The sequence below is a fragment of the Rattus norvegicus genome, chromosome 4 (genome assembly GCF_021556685.1).
Source record: "Rattus norvegicus strain SHRSP/BbbUtx chromosome 4, alternate assembly SHRSP_T2T, whole genome shotgun sequence".
NCBI classification, from domain to species: Eukaryota; Metazoa; Chordata; class Mammalia; order Rodentia; family Muridae; genus Rattus; species Rattus norvegicus.
In genome coordinates this window covers 10,757,804-10,774,520 of record NC_141537.1, presented here as the reverse complement: position 1 = coordinate 10,774,520, position 16,717 = coordinate 10,757,804, and the positions used below count along the sequence as shown (strand labels likewise).

The window sequence follows — 16,717 nt, the reverse complement described above, 5'->3', positions numbered from 1 at the left end:
TTCTTTAGTGTGCATATGTATGTGTCTAAGTGTTGCACGTGCACCACGTGTGTGCAGGTGCCTGCAAGGCCAGAGGATATTGGGTCCTTAGAGCTGGAGTTGCAGGTGGATGTTGGGGACTGAGCCCAGGCTCTGTGCGAGTGCTGCTAACTAGGCAGCCATCTCTCAGCCTGCACCTCAGGCAGCCCAGCCTGGCTTCAGACTCTCTTTGTACCTAAAGATGACTTTCTCCTCCTCCTGCCTCCGCCTCTTAAGTGCTGGGATTCATACCACACCAAGCCTCAATCATACTTTAAACTCAAGTTTCTGTAATTAAGATTAGAGCCTACAGACCATCGGAGCCCCTTTAGAGTTCTTGTATATGAGTCATGCTTGTGACAAGGACATTTAGTCCAGACTGACATGTGACTGGCTGGAAAGCACACAGATTTCATGTTGGCACTCTTCAGTACCGCTGTCAAACCGTCAAAAACTGGGGACAAGCCTACACACACCTTGGGGGCCGAGGAGGTAGAATCATAGCTCCTCGCTCCCATGTCCTGCCTGTACCGTCTTCACGGGGCCTCAGTTCCTGTGTGTAGGACACGGAAAACCTCCCAGGATCATCCTGGGAATTGACAGAGGGGACCCACAGAAACAGACAAGCCCGGAGCCTGTACCTAGCGTGCCCTCGGTACATGTGAGCTGCAGCGGCCGATCACTACTTAAGAGACAATGAGGAGACAGACAGGGAGAGGAATTAAGACCTCGGCTGACAGCTGGGAGTCATCGGTTGGCTGGTACGAGCCAGCAAAACACAGCTCAACACTCAGTAATGCCCAGAAGCAGACGTACAGCAGTGGCGCGGGCTAGCTCACAGGCTGAGTTAGAGCAATGGAAGGCTCTGCGGGAAGGAGGTGCACAGGATGGCTCTCTCTCCACAGCATCTGGTGAGACGAAAGACTTGATGTATGATTATATGAGAAGGGGCTGTTAGGTACCCTTAGATTTAAACAACAACCCAAATCAAAGTGGGCCAGTAGGTAAAAGTGCTCGATGGTAAGTGTAGTGACCTGAGTCCAACCCGGGAACCCCATATGGTACAAGAAGAAAACAGCCTCCCCCAGCTCGCCCTCTGAATGCACGAACGCACGCACGCACCCTACAAAACCTCCAAGAACCCAAACCAAGTACCTGTGTTCCCAGGACACCCTGGCCAGACAACACCCCGGGTGGATGAGGTCTCTCTGAATGCTTGGTGACTGTCCCACAGGGCTCAAAACTCTGTTTCACTCAAGTGATGATTTTAACTCAATCCTGAGGACAGGATCCAGGGAGGGGCGGGGCACGGCAGCAGATGACAAAGCCCCAGCCAGGGATCTGGTCCACTAGAGCCTGCCCATCCCCCCACCCCCATTCCCCACCACCACCACCACTCTGTTCCCTGCTCCCTAGTGGAAAGACGACTTTAGAAAAACAGAAGTACCCTCCATGTCCCGCACTCCCTCTCAGTTCACAGGGGAATTTGACCTTCTAACCTCAATTTCTCCTCCTCTGAGTCTGCGCCTGCCTCAAGGCCCACTGTCAGGTCAAAATATTCCAACATCCAAATGGACCCCAACCAAAACCTCACCTCAGGTTTGTCTTGTACTTGGATGTTTCCCATGCCCATTGGAGAAGCAGCCAGAAAGAAAAAGAGCCCCTAGACCTACGGGGCCACCCTGTCAGGCTTTGGGTCAGCAAAGCAAATGTCATGTGCCAGACAGGGGAGCCATGGGCCCCGGGTACCAGTCCCTAGGTCAGCCTTGGCTGGCTGAACCCCTGCTCAGAGGCTCCCCTCACATGGCCCATCCTCTTCACACGGAGTGACACCTGAAACCCTCTTGAGTTTGCAGACCTAAGTCCTGTGTGTCTCCAGGTCTGATGATGCTTGCCCAGGACCCTCCAGAAGTCTACAGTGAGCTGAGCACAGGGTTAGATGTGCTCACAGTTCTTGAGTTATTTAATGCCACTTTTTTCTCCCTGACCTTGGGCTGTGACTGAGAAATAGCATTGTGAATTGCTCCTAACCACGGGGGTTAAGGAGCAGGCAGGGAGGATCCTAGGCTGAAGTTTTCTCTGGGCATAACTGCTCCAGCATGTGGAAGGAAGTCATAAGGAAGTCATAAAAACCTAAACAAGACTGCAGTAGCTCACTGCCAAGCAGCAGCTTCAGGGGAGGGTGGGTGGGGCAGGGCACCTGCAGCTTCAGGCCTAGCCCTCGCTAGCCTCAGCTCAGCTAGGCCATCCTGCAGGCTCCCTGGAGCTAGGTCTCCATGCCAGTCTGTGTTCTGCTCCTGCTGCAGCATCGAGGGCCCCACCTTCCCTTCTCTGCTCTCTCTCCCTCTGCCTTCCCCAGCCACATCTTCTTCCTCAACTCAAGACAGCAACCCCCTCCTGGCCAACTCTCCTGATGTGCCCGTGGTCTAGATAGCCCCAGGGCCAGACTCAAAGTCCCCCTGCAGCCATCCTGGTCTTTTCCACTTAGGTCAAACTGAGTGAATGACTCAGGAGAGAGTGTCTGCTTCACTAAGACATCAACTTTGGGAGGGAACTCTACGGCAGGGAAGGGAGGGAGGGAGAAGACCCTCAAAGCAGCAGAACTTGTAGACGGCCCAGGTTTTGTTCCAGTCTCTGCAGTGACGACTGCACAGCCCACACGCATCCCACCTTCTAAGGTATTCTCTTTAAGTCACGGAGAAAAAGTTATGTAAGGAGCAGACATACAGCTCCAGCAGAGCGAAGGAGCATTTTGCTCAGCCTTGAGGTGTTTAATTGAATAAGAGCCTCTGGGAGAACAAAGCACCAGCCAACAGCAGTCGTGCACAGAGGCGACAAGATGCACCACAGAAGGAAATGCAGGGAGCGTGCAACCACCATGCATTAGGAATCCAGCCAGGGAGGTGTGCTTACTCAGCCTGGAGGGGTCCCAAGGTCACCTCTTCCGGATGCTGGACTGTGAGATGCTGGCTGGTGGGATGGGTAGCGGCGACAAGCTGCTCTCTCCGCTCTAACAAATCCTGCTTTCACCTTCCAAAGGCCAATCCAAGAAGGGGTTTCCTGACCCCTTCAGCTCAGGCCGTTTCTAAGGTTCGGATGCTCCCAGGAGCTCCAGTGATCTTCATGCCTGCAACAGATGGGGACTGGGGCTGGGCGTGTTCCCAGTCCCCAGAGCAGCGCAACAAGCAGCTGGCAGACAGCACGAGCTGGCCTGACACAGCACAGGCGACAATCCTGTTGGTTAGAGCTGGTTTGCTGCTCGAGATGATGGCAGAGCTCGGGCAGATACCCTCGCTGTCTGCCAGGGCTGCAGGAGACTGTCATTAGCACCTGTGTCGGGGGCTGCCTGCTGGGGAGGCAACTGTGCCACACAGGCAGCCAGCAGGAGGGAGGGCAGGGCTGAGCCTTGGAAATCCAGGCAGCGGGAAGAAGAAAGGAAGGAACAGGCTGGGCTGCAGCAGCTCCTGGTCTTGCAGAAGGTCTCTGGGGTCCTTTGGCCAGCACCTTCTCCCCATTATAGAACTTCAGGCAAAGGCTAGTTTAACCTCACACAGAAGCAGCAGCCTGCCTTCTGATCTCAGACTTAATCAGGGCTCCCGGGGCAATGCTTGCCCTCGGAGGACAGAGCATGCAAATCTTCTCTTTTGCAAGAATGACAGCTCCAGTCTCAAACACATTCTGCTAGTGAAACCCTCACTGATACCACACCCCCCAACTCTCATCAGACAACCTGAGATCCCACGCCCCCTGCAGGTGACGCGAGACCTTCCTCTTCTGGCTTCTGATGCACAGGTACCTTGAGCCTTTGCGCCTGATGGGTAGTGCATTCCTAGAGGGAGAAAATGACTCACCTGCTCGAGATTACCACCCCTTTACAAACCAAGCTTTCTCGCCTCACCGCCTCTGTCACACCCTGGGCCACTGTGCCCTGCCCCGTTAGGTCACTGCAACTGCTCGAATCAGACAATCCTGAGCCTGTCTGCCTCCTCTGAAGCACCTTTCCCTGGACTCGCTCCACCTGCCCAAGACTGGCACTTTCCTGAGTGGTCTGGCACACTGAGCTCGACCTGATGAATTCAGGGGGCTGTGAGTACAATACATCTGTTCCTTCACAACACATGCTCCTGTGTCTGTGCGTCCCACTACGCCTGCTTAAACAAAGTCCTGGGACCTTTCAAGACACTCTCTAGGCCCAAAGGCATGACTAACATGCCTCCCAAGGGCCACAAGTGACCAAAGATTCCTATGAATGTGGCTCAAGACAACCTTGGCAACTTAAGATTATGAGATGTGTGTGCATGTTCATGTATGTGTGGAGGCCAGAGGACAACCTACGATGTTGTTCCTCAGGAGCCAACCACCTTGTGTTTTTGGGTGTCTCTCACAGGAACTGTGGGTCACAGATTGGGCTAGGCCGTGAGTTCAGAAGCCCCCATCTCCACCTTCCCAGCAAATGAAGGCCACTCCTTCCAGTTTTTAATATGAATGCTGGGGGTCAATCTCAGACCGACATGCTTGTGTGGCGAGCACCTTACTGACAGAGCTATGCAAACCTGTGGCTTTCTTGGAGTCCCTTTCAGCCTAGGAAGGGAACTGGCAGCCACCGTTCACCTGATGATGCCAGCTGTCATAAACACCTAAGTGTCCCTTGAAGCTGAAACTGTTTTCTCTTCTATAGCCTGAGCAATGTTACATGATATACTTTCCAGACATAAACTGCACAGTTCTGTGACCACGACCCAGGTCTGTGTCACAGCTCGGTCACTTCCCTGGGCCTCCTCGGTCCTGCCTCTTAGAAAATCATCAGTGTGGAAATACTGGCTCTGAGCATCTCCCGGGGCCGCCGTTAGGATAACGGATGGACAAGCATTTAGGCAAAGTGAGCATCAAAGCTTATGTGCATGATTATTCTGGAATAATATTCTGGTAGGCAGCACCAGAATAAACACAGAGCTTAGCAAAACCCACTCTACACACCACTGAGCGGAGGGCTGACATCTTGAAACCAGCCCCCTGGGCATGACACAAGTGGCCCTGCCAAAGACCTGGCCAACCTCAATATTTTCTCCTGCTGGCTCTCCAACTAGCTCTCTGGGTGAGCTGGACCTGTTTTATTTGCTTTGTGCTTTATCCCAAAGCATGGGACAAGCCTGGGTTAGGGGGGAGCGAGTTTGTTTTGCCTGGAAAAGCTAGAAATGTCAGGGAAATGGGTAGGTGAGCTTCACTTGGGGGCAGGCGCCTGAGAATGACTTGTGGAGTCCGTGGCTTTCTCCAGCTCGGGCTGCCAGTCAGGGTCAGGGTATCGCTGAAGAGGCCGAGGGGCAAAGACAAGGGCTGTGTCTGAAGCTTCCAACACACCTGGCCTGGCCGGCCTTCACCTGTGTGAAGTCGTCCTCCTACAGCCTCCATGTAGTGCTTAGGTGGCCCATGCTTCCCCTTTGGGATACAGGCTCGTCTGCCTTAGAAGGCAGAAGGCAGTTCTCTTGGAAGACAAATGCCACTGGACAGAAGGTTCTGGCAGAACATGAACACCATTGCTGGTGTCCCAGCCTCAGAAGGGGTCATGGCGGGATGGTCCCTGACGCAAACCCCAGGTCCCCTGCCTCCCTTCTCCAAGTGTCACTCTCAGTTCACTTTGCAGAGGCCAGTCCAGCTCACCTAGCAGGGAAGAACATTATCACATTATTTTCTCCTTTCTGTGTGTCTCTATGTCTGTCTGTCTGTCTGTCTGTCTGTCTGTCTCTCTCTCTCTCTCTCTCTCTCTCTCTCTCTCTCTCTCTCTGTGTGTGTGTGCCTGCAAACCTATGTGTGCACTGTGTGTATACATATGTGTGCATATGTATGTGGAGTCCCGGAGGTTGATGCTAGGCACCTTTCTTACTCATTCTCCTCCATGCTTTTTGGGGCTCCCCTCGATGAAGCTGAAGCCCACAGATTCAGCCGGAATCCGGAGAGCCACCTTGAGCTCCTCCAGACTCCACCTCCCCAGCACCCCCACCCCCACCAGTTCCTTTCTTTTTTTTCTCTAGTGTGGGTTCTGGAGGCGAAGCTCAGGCTTCCTCAGCAAACACTTCACTGAGCCATTTCCCCACCTGACTCCCTCAGATGCGTCCTCAAGAAAAAGGAAAACAGGGGTTTGAGAAGCTGGGTTGCCATGGTCACTGTGATGTGCAGTCTACCTGACACACCTGGGAAGAGGGAGCCTCAGCTGGAGAACCGGACTGGCTGGAGCAAGAGAGTAAGCGGCCTTCCTCCACAGCGTCTGCTTCAGTTCCTGCCATGGTGTTGCCTCAGCGAAGGGCTGTAATCTGTCAGCTGAAATAAACCTTCCCCTCCCTCAGGCTGCCTTTGGTTGTGCTCATCATAGCAACAGAAAGCAAAGGAGAAGGGTTATGAAATGGAGACCTTCATGTTGCCGACTCCATCACAGCCCGACTCCATCACAGCCCGACTCCATCACAGCCTGACTCCGCACGCACACAGCACCCTTCGCTGTTCGGAGAGGGTCAGCCTTTTATCTGCCCGCTTTCACTTCTTTGAATCTTTTGGGGTTTTTCCTCCTGTGGTCTGCGCTTACTATTTCTGTAAGGAGGCTACGGGCTTTCGAGATAGCTCTGTGGATAATAGGTGCTTGCAGTAGAAGCCCTGCAGAGCCGGATGGCCTGGTTCAATCCCTGGAACCCGCATATGGGTGGACTGGACGGTACGCAGACTCCACCCAGCTGCTCAGTAACTTTACACATAATGATAATAAATAAAATAAATTTATAAATACAATTGCAGCCATAGTCTCTGGGGCACATTACGTTCACATTAAACTGTCCAGCCAGTTCTGACTAAGCACAGATATTAAGTCACGTTTAAAAATTCAGCGACTTCAAAGACAAAAAACACAGTAAATAGTAAATGTGGCAAAAAAAAAAACCCAAAAAACGAACAAACAAAAACCCTCAAACCATGCACAATATTTCCTGAGCGACACACAAGACCAGAAATCCAGAGCACACACATATAAATCTTGTGCCTTTTACGCCTGTCCGTGGATAACAACCTGGGTGGATTTCTTAGTATCCTAGGACCTATCATAAACCCGGGCCTGCCGGCACGCCATCTTTAACCATGTGCCTGTAAGATCTGTACAGAGCCGCTGCTCAATGAATCTCTCTCCTCCCTCCCCAGTGTCAGCGTTACTACCCCTGTCTTACAGCCTGCAGTCTCAGGTCAGAGGCCAGGGCAGCGGAGTTAGTGAGTCACTGAGGCAAGAGGAGCCTCCACCCAGGCATTGCCCCAGCACTCAGCTGCCCCGTTCTATGCAGAGTGGCTTAGCAGCTTCCAAAAGGCTGACTGGACACCATCCCTCAGGAGTGGCCCACTGCACTTGTAGGAATCCTTATAATCCTGCAATGGGTGGCTTACTAGGCAGCTCAGGGTAGGCTAGAACCCCTGCACAGCCTGGCCTTTTTCCCCCCAAGCTGGCTGCCCTTGGACTCAGATATCACTGACCTGAACCCTTAACCTCCAATGATCCCGGCTGTGAAGCTTTGCCATTAAAAACAACAACAAAAACCTTTGGGCTTTCACTGTTGCTGGGTAGGAACATGAAGGATACAGCTCTGGGGTTGATCTCTGCAAAACCGAAACAAAAACAAAGGCAGAGCTCAGCGCGAATCTGCCAGACGGCCCTCAACAGGGAGGAAGAGCTGCCACCTAAAATCACCATAGGAACCCGAAGAAGACTCTAAAGTTTCCTTCCTCGGTATCAGACCACTCTGTCCCTAGCCATCAGGCCTGCCTGTCTCTCAATATAGAGTGCACAAGAGGGCTAAGCGGAAGCGCCATGGTAGAGTGGCCCAGTTGTATGCATGGAGCTGGGGCATAAGACAGTCTCTTGAACTGCAAAGACATTCAGCAAACCTAGGCCAGGGCTTCCACAGAACAGTTCTTCATCTGCCAAAACCATCTCTGAATGCCCCCAAGTCTTAAAGAGCCTTGAGCTGCTGCCTGGAAGCCCACGGCATGTGGGAGCGTACGGATCAGCCTGACCCTCCATTCGAAGCCTGGTGTGTGTACCAAGAGTTCATGTGTGGACCGCACCAGTCATTACTGTTTGAAGAGTCACCGGTTAACACACAGACTTACCACTCACACACAAAAACCCTTAGTCCCACAAGACCACTAGGCCAGCCACTTGCCCATGATAACACGGCTGATTGCTGTGGGACAAGGCAAGAACCCAGACACTCCTGATGCCTACCCTCTATGCCTGAGGATGAAGACAGCCCCGTCCACTTTGCACATGGCTGGACAAGTCTGGCATGTGCACTGTCCAAAGATCAGAAGCCACATGTGACAGGGTTTCATGTTTGCTGCAGTAGAGACCTTTGTAATAAGAGGTTGCATGGAGAAGCATGTAAGGATGTGAGGCAAATCTCTCTCTCTCTCTCTCTCTCTCTCTCTCTCTCTCTCTCTCTCTCTCTCTCTCTCCATCCCCTCTTTCTGGTCAGCGGTCCAGGCCCCACATCCTCTGCCCCCGTCCTGGTGGCTGACTCTGGCTTGCATCTAATACAGGCCCTTCCTTCCTCACACTTCCTTCCACTCCTAAACAACCCCATCATCCCTGACTGAACGTGATATTCTCGAGCAAGCTCATCTGCCAATCCAGGGTAAAGCTCCTCAAACCTGAGGAGTGGGAGCTGTTGTCTGGGAGAGGAGTCTACTCCCAGCACGGGCTCGGGGAAGAAGGTATTTATACCTGTTAAGACAGGTTAAGACAGGTTGTTCCTGCTCTGTCTCTCGGGTCCCCTCCCAGACTCAAGCTGGTGCACAAGAAAAAGAAGACAGGGGGGCTGGGGATTTAGCTCAGTGGTAGAGCGCTTACCTAGGAAGCGCAAGGCCCTGGGTTCGGTCCCCAGCTCCGAAAAAAAGAACCAAAAAAAAAAAAAAAAAAAGAAAAAGAAGACAGGGAGGACCCCAGCCCAGCACTGTGGACCCCAGAAAGGGAGTCACTCTCGGAGATAAGGAACAAGCAGGCTGGAGTTGAAAGCAGCCACCAAAGAAGTTTCCAGAAGGAAAAAGCTGCTTTCGAAGCAATTCTTAAATAGAAGGTTCTGAAACTAGGTCTCCCTTGCAGCTGCAAGTCAGGGCTGGGAGTTGGGTCATCTGTAGTCAATGGCTGATAGGCTGGCTCATCTCAGGTGCTCTAGCTCTGAAGGTCTGTGACCTGAATCACGCCCCGCCCTTATGGCTGAGCAGGAGGACTGGGCTGCTATTTAGAAAGCTCAGGTTTCAGCTTAATCAAAACCACAGGAACACAATGGGCACCTAACGGTTTTCCACACTTGCCCGCAACAAGGCCACCCTGTGTTAGGCCCTGTGGGCTCGTCTTCCCAAGTGCCCTGTGAAGGGTGGAGCTTCTCTGTGGGTTTTCATCCTACCAATGTCCTTTAGCGGCAGCACGGCGTTGGGAAGTCATTTAACCAAGGAGGCCTCATTTTTTCTCCACCGTACAATGAAGTTGCCAGACACTTCACGGCTCGGTAAGGGTTAAGTCCACAGTGCTGGAGAGATGGCTCAGAGTTTAAGAGCTTTGCTGTTCTGGCAGAGAGCTGGACACACCCACACACATAAACAAATATAGAAATAAAACCTTTTAAAAATGTAATCATATACACACACTCATTTGCAAAATTGCATATACACGCACATCAAGTTTTGCCAAGCAATGCGGTCCATTTTGGTGACCTGTGTGTTAGATTTTAAACGGACCCCATTTGGAGGTGTTCCTATGCTCCAGTTGAAAGTGGAGAGAACCACAGAGATGCCAAACTTTAAACACGGTAGGAAATGACAGAAAGTTCTGCTACCTCCCTTTTGCTTATGTCTGGACTTCGATATTCAATTCTTACCAAGCCCGGACAGGCAGGCACCAGAGCCTGAGCATGCACAGCCCGGAAAATGAAATCCTCTACCTCGTGATGGTATGGTCTCCGTGCGCCAGGGCACTGCTTCAGTGCTTCGCTGCTGCCTCAGTTCCCCCTGCTCAGCTCACTGACCACAGCTGGTGAGCTCTGATTAGGCCAGGCTCTGCCCTACCCTGAAGGAGCTTTGGAGTCCAGCATGGGATCAAAGTTCAGACGTGCTCCTGTTACCAGAGGGGAAGGGGCTCCACCGGGCTAGGTGGAGACTAGGTCCGGCTAGGAGGGGCTGAGCAGGGCAGGTCCAGGCTGGGGAGGGTGCTGCAGGCTTGGGCAGAACATCAAAGCAGGGTGGAGTTCAGGGAAATTAGGAGCAAGGCTCAGCTGCACTCGGGCAAGGTGGACAGGATGGGAGTAAGGTGAAGGTTCAGCACAAGGGTCTGGTGGCCCTGTGCACTCAGCCCCGGGGGAGGCTTCCACCCGCAGCCCTGCAGGTCAGTCAGATCCTTTCCTTTGTGCAAATCACTCTGGGAGGGAAGAGGGCACCATGCATTCATAACTGGAGATGTTAGGCTGTGATAAGAACAAACAGGCAAACTGGCCTTCTAGCAATCTCTCAGCTCAGGGAGGTAGCGCCCCCAAATATCTAGGCCTCCCAAGTCCTGCCAGGAGCTGGCTCTCAGCCTGTCACTCAGGAAACCCAGCTTGTGCTGTCAGACTGGCCCCTGACCTCAGCTTGTCACAAATGGGCAAAGTGACCAGGGCACAGGGCCACTTTCCTTCCAGCCAGGCGTGACCCTTTTGCAGCTACCCAGGGATAAGAGCAGGAAGCTGGGAAGAGCAGGAAAAACCTGTAGCCGGTTTTCTTAGCTAAGAGATTCCATTGTGATTCTTTTTTTCCAAAAACTGAATAAACATTAATCATGGACTGATATTTGAAAACCAGTTTAGCCGTTTTATAAAGAAGCTTCTCCCGGCTGCTGTGGGTTGATTGCATGCCATCCCCCAAGAAACCATCTCTACAGGAGGTTGTCATCACACATTCACCTGCAGAGGTGGCAGTGGCCAGCAGTGGGGGGTGTTGGGATGTGTGTGCAGAGGTGGAGAAACTGGCGGCCTCAGGCTGTTCCTAGAACTTGTCTTAGCCTGGTCCTAGGATCCCTCCCCAGGGCTAAGCCCCGAGATAGGAGCCCAGAGCAGCTCTGGAGGCGACCAACTTGAAGGAGTTCAAACCTCCCCTTAGCAGCTTAACTGGATGTGAACATGTTCAAAACCTTGATCCCACTGTGACAACTCACTAAATCAAACTTACTTCTAGGGCTCTGATACATCCCGAAGTCCCACTGATTCAACTTAACCACCTCACTTACAACAAGATGCAGAGAAGGGTCAGAAGGGGTTCTGGGAAGGAGAGAGGAAGTCAGAAGTCTGTGCTCTCCTTTAAGGAGTGGCAGGGATTACCTTACTGGGGGACTTTATAATACTCCATGGCTGGAAGTTTCATAGTTGGCTCCAGTCAAAGACCCCAGTTCAAGCTGTCTTTTGTTCTCCTTGTGTTTCTACTCTCTGTCATCCTAAGTCCCAACATTTCTCGATTGTTCAAAATGGGAGCTCCCATTGGTCCAGGATTTCGCCCAGCCCCCTATATAACCAAGGATGACCTTGAAGGCCTGTCCTCTGGCCTCTTCCTTAAGAATGCTTGGGTGAAGGTGTATGCCACTGGCTTATTCAGTGCTGGGGACAGAACCCAGGGCTTTACATGCTGGGCAAGCAACTATTAACTGAGCTGCATCTCCAGCTACTGACATCCCCGTTCTGAGGAGACACTTGTGACTGGTTCATCATATCTGGGTTCCCTGCATTGCTTGGGAAAAATACAATATGAGGTCATCAGATCGGTTGATGGTAAGGACAGAAAATTCCTACACAGTGGCTACAGTGCTTTAAGCCAGGATGGGCCATGGTCTCCTTCCTATCCCCCCAATCCCCATGAAGAGTGACCATGCAACTAGCCTGGCCCAGAGAGCCATAAGAATTGTCTTGGCGGGGTTGGGGATTTAGCTCAGTGGTACAGTGCTTGCCTAGCAAGCGCAAGGCCCTGGGTTCGGTCCCCAGCTCCGAAAAAAAAGAAAAAAAATTGTCTTGGAACTGGAGAGATGACTCAGTGCTTAAGATCACTAGCTGTTCTTCCAAAGGACCTAGGTTCAACTCCCAGCACCCACACAGTGGCCCACAACTGTCTATTGCTCCCATCCCAGAGAATTCTGCACTCTTTCTTGGCCTCCTCAGGCACTGCACGCATGCACGCACACACGCACACACGCACACACACACATACACACACACATACACACTTAAGCAAAATACCCATACATATGAAATAAAATTAAAGTAAAAGAGTTTTTCAAAATAACTGTCACGTGCCTGATACCTTTTTCTTATCTCTGTCATGCACAGATCCAAGCAGAGAGTGACCCTTCAGTCTGGGGGGTTCCAAAGAAAACAGGGTCTGGAGCAGGGCCATTAACACAAGAGAGAAGTCTGTGGCTCCTGACTGTAACTCCTGCACTTGGGAACTAGAAGCAGAAGGATCAAGAGGTCAAGGTCATCCTGGGGTAGATCAAGGCCAGCCTGAGCTAGCAGAGACACTGTCACAGACAGCTGAAGTCTGTCCACTGCGTCCCACTGAGCTCTGAGCTCTGGTTTCCCAGGTGCTCAGTTCATACTTACTATTTCTCCCCTGTCTTTATTTGAGACCTTATGAACACGAGAGGGCCTGCTATGAGGGAGAGCCATGGACTGGGGTCACCGCTGTTGTATCCTCAGTGATACCTTTCTTTTAATTTTTAATTTTGTTTTGGAGACAGGGTCCTGCTCTGTAAATGGCACTAGTCTGGAAATCAAGGACGCTCCCATCTCAGAACCGCGGGTGCCGTAATCACAGGTGTGTGCCACCCCACCCCACGTGTGCCCGTGGCTCCCCAACTACCCAAGATCTTAAAAACAAGGTGACAAAGGTGACCTTTGCATAAACACGCATTACCCTTCACTCCTAGGGCCACACAACTGCAGTGAGCTTCCTCTCAGCTGGAGGGACAGTGAGAGGGACAATGGCTGTGCCTCTGCAGGAGGCTCACAGATCACTGAGCGGGCCACAGTCTACAGATGCAGGAAGCTCCCTACGCGTTTGGCTCCACAGCGTGGAACCTCGGTCACCTTCCCACTCGGAGCCCGGTGTTTGTTCAGTGTGTCCTTTCCACTGGGACAAACACTTAGGTGAGGGCCTTTCCAGCATCACAGACAAGGTGTTTCGAGCTCTTGTCAGCAGCAGCAGCAGCAAGGTCACCCTTCCTTCCTGCCCTAAGACCCCTGTACTCCCTTTCCTGTCCCAAAGTAAGTCCGAAACACAGCAATCGAGAGAACAGCAGCTCAGCACGGCCAGCGCTCAGCACGGCCAGCGCTCAGCACGGCCAGCGAGGGTGGTTTGTTCAGGACAGTCCCCGATAACACAAAAGGCCGAATATCCCAGTAAACCCTTCATCCGTGAGAGCTCAGGCAGCTGGTTACCCTGGTAGGAAGAGGATCCAAGCAGTCCATCCCCCAGTCTCAGCCCTCATTTTCACATGGCATCGCCTTATGTGAGGGTCTGTGTCCAGATCCCTGTGTGTGTGTGTTGTATATGTGTATGATATATGTAATCGTGTTTGGATGCCCATACAGAGGTCAGAGGAGGGCATGAGTGTCCTGCTCTGTCACAGTCTCTGTCTTACTCTCTTGAGATAGAGTCCTTAATAAACACTGGGACCCCAGGAAAATGCAGAAGTCCTCTTAATTCCACCCTCCTCAGCACTGGGATTAGTGCACGTCCATGCCCAGCTTTTTAAAAATTATTATTTTATGTGCATGTATGTTTTTCCTACATATATGTATATATGTGTGCCACGGTCATGCCTGGTGCCTACAGAGGCCAGATGAGGGGATCAGATCCCCTTACACTGGAGTTACAGACTGTTGTGAACAGGATGCTGGGAATCGGGCCTCTGGGACAGCAGTCAGTGCTCTAACTGGTAAGTTATCTTTGTAGTCCCTTGCCTAACTTTGTAAGTAGGTGCCGGGATTCCAACTCAGGTCCAGGAGCTTGCAAGGCAAGTGCTTTGTGGTGGCTGGAGTGGGAATGACTGCCATAGACTTGAGTCTGAATGCTTGGCTATAGGGAGTGGCTCTATTAGGAGGTGTGGCCTTGTAAGAGGAAGTGTGTCACTGTGGATGTGGGCTTTGAGGTCTTACAGAGGTGGGGCATGCAGTCTCCTTCTGCTGACTGCAGATCAAGGTGTGGAGCCTCAGCTCCTTCCCCAGCGCCATGTCTGCCTTGCTTCCCACCGTAACAATAATGGACTTGTGAACCGGTAAGCCAGCCCCAATTAAATGTCGTCCTTTACTGTGGGAATAGTGTTCCTCCACAACAATAAAAACCCTAACACATGCTCCTCCCCACAGAACTGCTCCTTTCATGAGGACAGCAGTCTGGCTGGATTGGGGTGATGTACTTACCTAGTTACATCACTTTCAAGTAAGGTCACATTCAGGGTACTGAGAGCAAGACTGAGATCTTGGTTCAGACAGGGGACAGTGGTTTAATCTGAGATATATGTGTATATATATATGTATATATGTATATATATGAATATATATGTATATATATTCATATTCCCCCTTAGAAAGTTTCTAACAAATCAGACCCTGCTCCCTCTCTCCCTTTCTTCTACCCTGTAGCCCAGGTAGGACTTGAACTCACTAAGTAGCTGAGAATCTCCTGCCCATGCCTTCCAGTGCTGGGATTACAAACATGAATCACCGGGGCTGGGTTACATCACGCCGGCGATAGAACCTGGAGCTTTGTGTGTGCTAATGGGAACACTCTACCAACCGCCAGCTCCCTCCTTCCTTCCCTTCTACACCATCACCCTCATCTCTGTCCACAGCTGCTCAAAAATACCCAAATTAGGGTCTGTGGTGTGTGCGCTCACTGTTTCATGGATCTGCCCACTCTGAGGTCCGGCCGCCCCAGCTGCCGGACACAAACCCAAAGCAGGTTCGTGCTCAGCCCCTCCTACCGCAGCAGCAGCCACTGTTGCCTATAATCTGGTAGTACCGTGGTCCAGGAGCACTGCTTCTCTTTAAAATCAAGATGCAATGTGTGGCTGATCCTGTGACCCACTTACCCTCCTCCAATCCAAATGCAACTTTAAATCGCCTTGGCCTACTGGTCAAAGAAAAGACAATGTACAAACACGCTCACAGCTCATGAGTCTGAATCCTACTGCAGGGATCATCCCCCACCCCCACCCCATTTTCTCATCTGGGTTGGGACACTTTTGGTGCTTGCGGGCTCCCTGGGTAGCGTGGCTCTCCTAGCCTGGGAGCATTGCCAGGGATGGCTGGCAACAGCGTGAGGCAGGACAGTCAGGCATGCTCCATGATGAAAACAGAGCCTGCCCCATGAAGGGCCGCCTTGTCACTTTTACGCTGGGTACAACCAAGAAAGGAGACATCCCACAATGGGGCTCTGCCAAACAGAAGCCACAAGCATGTTTCCAAGGACCAGTGTACCCAAGCCGAAATACCTACAAACAAGTCTAATTTTGGAAAGACACAGGACCCAAAGCACATCACACTGGCTAACTCACTTAGAACTCTATGGTTTATTTGCATGTGTGCGTGCACATGTGTGTTTGTGTGTATATGTGTTATGTGTGCTTCTATGCATTCTAAAACTGCATAGAAGTCAGAGGTCAATGTTGGTACCTCAATCACTCTCCATGGCGTGTGTGTGTGTGTGTGTGTGTGTGTGTGTGTGTGTGTATGACTGTGTATGTGTATGTGTGAGTGTGTGTGTGAGAGAGAGAGTGTGTGTGTGTGTGTATGTGTGTGTGTGGTACAAAAATATGTGAGTATGTGTGTGTGTGAGAGAGAGTATGTGTGTGTGAGTGTGTGTGGTACATATATGTGAGTATGTGTGTGTGTGTGTGAGAGAGAGAGTGTATGTGTGTGTGTGGTACATATATGTGAGGGGGGGTACCTGTATGTGTGTGTGAGTGTGTGTGTATGTGTGTGTGAGTGTGTGGGGGTGTGTACGTGTGTGTGTATGTGTGGTACCTGTATGTGTGTGTGTGTGAATATGTGTGTGTGAGTGTGTGAGAGTGTGTGTGTGCTGTGTGGTACATGCATGTGAGTGTGCAAGTACAGGAACTAATGTGAGCCACAGTAGCACTCCCAACCCAAGCTCTGGCCTCCTGTCTGGATGTAGCTCCAGATGGGCACAGAAGGGAGTGTGTGTACGGGGTCTTCTAGCCTGTTCAGTTGGTATGACTGAAGATCAATGTGGGGTTCAGTACCTAGTCTTGGGGGTACCCCACCCTCTTCTACTGGCCGACTTTCTGTTAAACAAAACCTAGACTCTGTGTCTTGAGTCCTCCCATAAATTGCCAGTGCCTGAGAGTCTGTCTCCCAGAATTCTAGTTTTAGAAACTTGATACTCCAAAGCTATCCTGTGTTCCTGGAATTCGGAGGCAGGATCTTTGAAGGGAGTTCTAATTAGGGCTTCTACAGAAAAAAAAAAATGAAGCAAGTTGAGGAGAAAAGGCTTTATTTTTGGCTTACACTTCTACATCACTGTTCATCACTGAAGGAAGACAGGGCAGGAACTCACACAGGGCAGGAACCTGAGGCAGGAGCTGATGCAGAGGCCATGGAAGGTGCTGCTTACTGGCTTGCTCCCTATGGCT

The 16,717-nt window shown here is 51.5% G+C and overlaps 1 protein-coding gene across 10 annotated transcripts in view; it reads right to left on the bottom strand.

Moving 5' to 3' along the window:
• The window catches only part of Prkag2 (protein kinase AMP-activated non-catalytic subunit gamma 2), a 241,050-nt gene that overhangs the window by 197,989 nt on the left and 26,344 nt on the right, over nucleotides 1-16,717 (bottom strand). Inside the window, exon 1 of one of the 10 annotated variants that reach the window (XM_087658376.1) lies at nucleotides 2,932-5,125. The gene's annotated coding sequence lies outside the window, so the exon portion shown is untranslated. 10 annotated transcript variants of the gene reach the window in all.